This window comes from Oryx dammah, unplaced genomic scaffold (assembly GCF_014754425.2).
Source record: "Oryx dammah isolate SB20612 unplaced genomic scaffold, SCBI_Odam_1.1 HiC_scaffold_16, whole genome shotgun sequence".
Taxonomy (NCBI): Eukaryota; Metazoa; Chordata; class Mammalia; order Artiodactyla; family Bovidae; genus Oryx; species Oryx dammah.
In genome coordinates this window covers 30499618-30507402 of record NW_024070200.1, presented here as the reverse complement: position 1 = coordinate 30507402, position 7785 = coordinate 30499618, and positions in this window count along the sequence as shown.

Below are 7785 nucleotides of genomic sequence, written 5' to 3'. Positions count from 1 at the left end.
AAATTCAAGTTCTATGTCAGTTACTTACTACATGATTGTCAAAAAGTCATTTCTCCAAGCTCTGTAATTAGAATGTACATTTTATGTAATTGTGAGAATTAAATGAGATATTTGTATGTCTTAATTCTTGTAAATTTTAAAAATATCATGTGTTTCATAACTCAAAATTTTAAAGCATTTCCTTGTATTAGCTTTACAAGCCATAAGATTTACTTAGTTCCCTTTGACAAAATATTCTCAGTATCCTGACATACCTTTTTGCATAGAAAAATCTTGTTCTTCAGTTTTCATAATGACATTATCATGATCAGTTAACCAAAACTTGACTTATTCAGGAAGTCCTATAATAGTCTTGTAACTACATAGACTATCACAGTAAGTAGAATAGTGGTCCAGAAAACTCAATGGTACCACATTTCTTGATATTGCAAAATGGTCTAACTCAGATTTATCCTTTTTCTGACTAGTGTAAAATTTTCATAAAGAATTAGCTAGTCAGAAATATTCTGTGAAAAACAAATATTACCCACTGATTTACAGAGTACACTGCATGAGATTAGAAACTAGATGTATAATTTATTATTTACAGAATTTTTATTGTGAAGGATTTATTATAACCAAATAAAACACAATTAGCTGGAATATCTGTCTGCTGCTGCTGCTGCTGCTGCTGTTGTCACTTCAGTCATGTCTGACTCTGTGCAACCCCAGAGACGGCAGCCCACCAGGCTCCCCCGTCCCTGGGATTCTCCAGGCAAGAACACTGGAGTGGGTTGCCATTTCCTTCTCCAATGTATGAAAGTGAAAAGTGAAAGTGAAGTCACTCAGTCGTGCCAGACATCGCGACCCCATGGACTGCAGCCTACCAGGCTCCTCCATCCATGGGATTTTCCAGGAAAGAGTACTGGAGTGGGTTGCCATTGTCTTCTCCGATCTGTCTGCTAGGACATGAAATTATTTATAATTATATCCAAATTGATTTCATAGTTATGGTCAAACAGTGGAGAGAAGAACTTTGTTTTCAAATCTTATCTGTATAACCCTAAGCTAATTAACTGATATATTTGAAACAGCATCCTAATATTCTTAGTGTAAGCATAATGATACCTATTTTGCAAGGAGTTTCTATAGATTAGATAAGGAAGTATATGTAAATGCACCTATCATTGTAACTGTCCTGTAGAAGTCATCCAAAGATATTCCTTTGCTGTCTCTCTCATTCACCATCTCATTCTCTTTTAACATTTTATTTCAAATGTTAACTATATATTAATGGGTTAGTTTTGAAGTGATTTTAGTAACATTGTCTTTAGGGTAAAATAAGAATAAAATATGTGGCTAACAATAGTTTACCTTTCCTATATTCATCTTGACTACTACCATTTCCAATTCACATAATCTTATAGTTTTCAAGTAAACGTAATAGTTATAAGTGCTTTTACACATAACTTTGTCACTACAATATCATAGCACTGTGAAATATATATTTAACTTCAAGATAAAGAAATCAAAATTAAAGATTTAATAAGAGAAAACACCTTGCAGGGAGATGAATGAGAGAGACAATGGATATAAAGCCTACTCTATAAAGATGTGGTACTTTGTCAAAGAGAACATCTGCCACTGTGTCTGTTAGTTCTACATTTTAGGACTTTTAAATATGTGAAATAAATTCTACAAATTAAGATCATAAGTAACAAAAGCTTGGACAAGATAAATGTTTAATTTTCTTTCTTCTTAAACAACAAGTAGATATTTCTGGATTGGTATGGAGTCTCCATGAGTTATCAGAAATACAGTCTTTAGTTATCTTCCCATTTTTAGCCCAGGAAGTTTCTTTCTAATGCAGTATTATAGTCTTAGATGACTGCTAAGAAATCCTGTATGAATTCTGAGCACAGGTGGTTTCGGGAAGATGCCAGCACAGTACATGAACAATCTTAACATCCTTTCATTAGACTATTACCCAATAATTTCTTGTCATACTTTACTGTCCACTTTGAATTACATAGGAAGATGGAAAATTATCATTTAACTGAGCACATTGCTCCCCAGACCATACCAGAATCCTATTCAGAGGAAAAAATGCAAAATTGTTATGGTAAAGGCAAGATGACTGTCTCTGAGGATTGATGCTTATTTACTGGAAATGCAAGATATTACAGGGTTCGAAATAGTGACATAAGAAACTTCCATCAAGTAGTATTAATGGAAAGAATATGGACTATCACCCCAATCAGCCAAGTCAGGTACCACACTTCATTGATTTAGACTTCTTTCCATTACTGTGATTTATTATTCTCCACCATTTAAGCATCTTTAATGAAATTGACAGGAAAACTTCATTAACTTTCATTTAATTAACCTTATCTTATAATTAATAAAAAATGTTTCACCCTCCACTTATAATTACAGAATTAGATAATAAAGTTCACTCTGATTTTCATTATTCCATACCATCACAATTCAATTATTTATTAACTTCTAACAATATATATTTCAAACCAGGCTATAATATCAATATTTCTAGAACATGATTCAATTACTTAAAAGTTTGGTTCCCTTGTTTGATCTTTATTATGTTATGCCTAACCATTTCTACCTCAGCAATGCAAGCGTGCTCAGTCATATCAGATTCTTTGTGACCCAATGGATTGTAGCTATGTAGGCTCCCCTGTCCACAGAATTTTCCAGGTAAGAATACTGGGGTGGGTTGCCATTTCCTCATATGGGGGATCCTCCCAACCCAGGTATCAACTCCAGTCTCTTGCATCTCCTGGATTGGTAGGTGGATTCTTTACCATGGAGCTACCTGGAAAGCCCTGAAATAACGTGTACCATGAAGGAAATGTACATGGTACATGAGGACAGGGCACAAGCAAAATAAATCTACTTAAATGCAGAAATAAGAGAAAACAGAAAACCTATCTGAGGAGGTAACATTTAAGCCATGATTAGCTCAGCAGTATATTTATCTAATAATAACAATAGCCAAAATGTTAATAATAACAGCATTAGCTATCATTTATTGCTTCCTTACCATTAATCTTTATAAAAACCTTAAGAGAGTACTTAATTGCTTAGTACTTAGTTGCTTAGTCATGTCCAATTCTTTGCAACCCCATGGACTGTAGCCCATCACTATTATTGCCCTAATTATATAAATGAAGAAAGTTAAGGTTAGAGAAGTTAGGTTATCTGCCCAGGGTCATACATCTAGATAGAACTGGGGCTAAATTCTGAATACAGGAGGACCTATTCCCTTAAACACCACATATCATTCCTAAGTCCTGATGGGGTTTAACCCCTACTCTTGGGCTTCCCTGGTGACTCAGTGGTAAAAGAATCTTCCTGCAATGTGGGAGACCCAGGGTTTGATCCCTGGGTTGGGAAGATCCCCTGGAGAAGGAAACAGCTACCCACTCCAGTATTCTTGGAAAATTCCACAGACAGAGAAGCCTGGTAGGCTACAGTCCATGGGGCCACAAAGAGACAGGACTGAGTGACTAACAGTTTCACTTTCACTTTCCAGTTCTAGAACCACTATCTCCAGGTTTCAAGAGAAACGGGAACAAATAATTATTCTCTAGGCCATACTGCTTTATCTTATTATTAGCAGTATGATAAAATATATGAAAATACCTGTAGACAAAGTCTATTATATTTATATTACACAGGTTAAAATGTACAGTTTAGAAAATGCAAGACAAAGCAGTTTTCATTGTAAATTTCATAACATATGAGGAAATATTAAGTCTAATTATTAAATAATAATACTTCCAAACCAAAAATGGAAATATATTTGAACACATTTGAACAATGTATTTTTTAATGTGTTCATAGTAAATATCTTACAAAGTTATAGGTATTCAGTAAGTTAAGTTTAGTCACTTAGAGGTGTCCAACTCATTGCGACCTCATGAACCTCAGCATGCCAGGCCTCCCTGTCATCACCAACTTCTGGAGTCCACCCAAACCCATATCCATTGAGTTGGTGATGCCATACAACCATCTCATCCTCTGTCGTCCCCTTCTTCTCCTGCTCTCAAACTTTCCCAGCATCAGGGTCTTTTCCAGTGAGTCAGTTCTTCACATCAGGTGGCCAAAGTATTGGAGCTTCAGCATCAGTCCTTCCAATGAACACCCAGGAAGACTGATCTCCCTTAGAATGAACTGGTTGGATCTCCTTGCAGTTCAAGGGACTCTCAAAACTCTTCTCCAACACCACAGTTCAAAAGCATCAATTCTTCGGCACTCAGCTTTCTTTATAGTCCAACTCTCACATCCATACATGACCACAGGAAAAACCATAGCCTTGACTATAGGACCTTTGTTGACAAAGTAATGTCTCTGCTTTTTAATATGCTATCTAGGTTGGTCATAACTTTCCTTCCAAAGAGTAAGTGTCTTAATTTCATGGCTGCAATCACCATCTACAGTGATTTTGGAGCCCCAAAAAATAAAGTCTGACACTGTTTCCACTGTTTCCCCATCTACTTCCCATGAAGTGATGGGACCAGATGCCATGATCTTCATTTTCTAAATGTTGAGCTTTAAACCAGCTTTTTCACTCTCCTCTTTCACTTTCATCAAGAGGCTCTTTAGTTCCTCTTCACTTTCTGTCATAAGGGTGATGTCATCTGCATATCTGAGGTTATTGATATTTCTCCTGGCAATCTTGATTACTTATGCTAATTAGCACCCATATATTTTAAGTAGAGCTTAATGGTATTAAAGAAGCATGAATACCTACATTTTTAAATTAATTTCAATGCATATCATCAGTTTTCTTATATCTTTGATACTTTCATTAACTTATTTTGACATGCCAATCAGTATCATAAATGTCCTTTGAGCCTTTTTTTTAATGTAATATCTGGATGGTAACTGAGCTGGATGGAAAAAATTCTTGCATCACAATCATTTTTCACTCAAAGCTATAAAAGCAGTATTTCATTTTTGTCCATAATTGGCTGTTTTTAAAAAGTTCTACCTTTATTTTATTTTCCTTTCAGTAAATTTATTTTTTACTCAGAATTTTTTACTAGTCTGTACTTTGAGTGTCTGTGTGTTGCAGTCTTTTTCTTTTAATTAGCTTTTAACATAGTGAAACCTGCCCAGAATCTGTCTGGTCTTTGTGAGATTTGGAATATGTTTAAGTGCTGCTGTTTTCTCCAATTAATATTTTTAATTAAAATTTCTATTCCATATTCTCATTTTCTTTATTGTTGTTATTGTCCAGTTGCTAAATTATGTCTGACTCTTCACAACCCTGTGAACTCCAGCATGTCAGGCTCCTCTCTTCAGCCACTATCTCCCAGAGTTTTCTCAAATTCATGTCCATTGAGTCAGTAATATTACCTAACCCTCTAGTGTCTGTTGCCCTATTCTCCTCCTGTCATCAATCTTTCCCAACATCAGGGTCTTTTCCAACTTGGCTCTTCACAGCAGGTGGCCAAAACCAGCTTCAGCATCAGTCCTTCTAATGAATATTCAGGGTTAATTTTCTTTAGGAGTGACTGGTTGGATCTCCTTGCAGTCTTCTCCAAGCACAATTCAAAAGCATCATTTGTTCCGCGTTTAGCCTTCTTTACTGTCCAACTCTCACATCCGTACATGACTACGGAGGAAACCATAGCTTTGACTACACAAAACTTTGTTGGCAAAGTGATGTCTCTGCTTTTTAATATACTGCCTAATTTTTAATAGGTTTCATTCCAAGGAGCAAGTGTCTTTTTAATGCCATGGCTGCAGTCAACATCCACAGTGATTTTGGAGCCCAAGAAAATAAAATCTGCCACTGCTTCCACTTTTCCCCCTTCTATTTGCCATGATGTGATGGGACTGGATGCTGTGATCTTATTTATTTCAATGCTGAATTTTAAGCCAGCTTTTCATCTCCTCTTCCACCCTCAACAAGAGGTCATTTCGTTCCTCTTCACTTTGTGACATTAGTGTGGTATCTGAGTTTGTCAATATTTCTCTTGGCAATCTTGATTCCAGCTTGGGATTCATTCAGCCTAGCATTTTGAATGATGTACTCTGCATATAACGTAAACAAGCAGGATGACAGTATACAGCTTTGTCATACTCCTTCCCCAATTTTAAACCAGTCTGCTGTTACATGTCTGTTCCAAAATGTTGCTTCTTGTCCTGCATTCATGTTTTTCAGGAGATAAGTAAGGTGGTCTGGTATTCCCATCTCTTGAAGAATTTTCCACAGTTTATTGTGATCCACAGAATGGTGGCAATTTAATCTCTGGTTCCTATGACTCTTCTAAACCCAGCTTGTATGTGTGGAAGTTGTCGGTTTCATGTACTGCTAAAAGCTAGCTTGAAGAATTTTGAGAATTACCTTGCTAGCATTTGAAATGAGTGCAATTGTTCAGTAGTTTGAATACTCTGGCATTGCCCTTCTTTGGGGTTGGAATGAAAAACTGGCCTTTTCCAATCTTGTGGTCATTGCTAAGCTTTCCAAGTTTGCTAGCATACTGAGTGCAGCTCTTTAACAGCATCATCTTCTGGATTTGAAATAGTTTAGCAGAAATTCCATCATTTCCACTAGTTTTGTTCATAGTAATACTTCCTAAGGTCTACTTGACCTCACACTTAAGGATATCCAACTCTAGATGAGTGGCCACACAATTGTGGTTATCGGGGTCATCAAGATCTTTCTTGTATAATTCTGTCTATTCTTGCCACCAATTCTTAATCTCTTCTGCTTCTGTTAGGTCCTTACCCTTTCTGTCCTTTATCATGCCTATCCTTGCATTAAATGTTCCCTTGATATCACTAGTTTTCTTGAAGAGATCTCTAGTCTTTCCCATTGTATTGTTTTCCTTGATTTCTTTGGAATTTTTAATTTAAGAAGGCCTTCTTATCTCTCCTTGCTTTTCTCTAGAACTCTGCATTTAGTTGGGTATGGTTTTCTCTTTCTCCCTTGCCTTTCACTTCTCTTCTTTCCTCAGCTATTTGTAAGGCCTCCTCAGACAACTACTTTCCTTTTTTCTATTTCTTTTTCTTTGGAATAGTTTTGGTCACTGTCTCCTGTACAGTGTTACAAACCTCCATCCATAGTTCTTCAGGCACTCTGTCTACGAGGTCTGTTCCCTTGAATCTAATCATCATCTCCATTGCATAATCATAAGGAATTTGATTTAGGTCATACCTGAATGGCTTAGTGCTTTTCCCTGTTTAATTTAAGCCTGAATTTTACAATAAAGAGTTCATGATGTGAGCTACAGTCAGCTCCAGGTCTTGTTTTTACTGACTGTACAGAGCTTCTCTATCTTTGGCTGAAAAGAACATAATCTGATTTGGGCATTGATCATATTTTGATGCCCTTGTGTAGAGTCTCGTTGGAGTTGTTGGAAACAGGTGTTTGCTATGACCATTGTGCTCCCTGGACAAAACTCTGTTAGCCTTTGCCCTGCATTATTTTTCACTCGTAGGCTAAACTTGCTTGTGATTCTGGGTATCTCTTCAATTCCTACTTGTGCACTCCAATCCCCTAAGATGAAAAGGACATCTTTTCTTGGTGTCAGTTCTAGATGGTCTTATAGGTCTTCATAGAACTGGTCAACTCAAACTTCTTTGACATCAGTGGTTGGAGCATAGACTTGGGTTGCTGTGATGCTGAATAGTTTTGCCTGGAAATGAACCAAGATCATTCTATCATTTTGAGATTGCACCCAAGTACTGCATTTCAGACTCTTTTGTTGATGGTGAGGGCTACTCCATTTCTTCTAAGGGGTTCTTAACCGTAGTAGTAGATATAATGGTCAT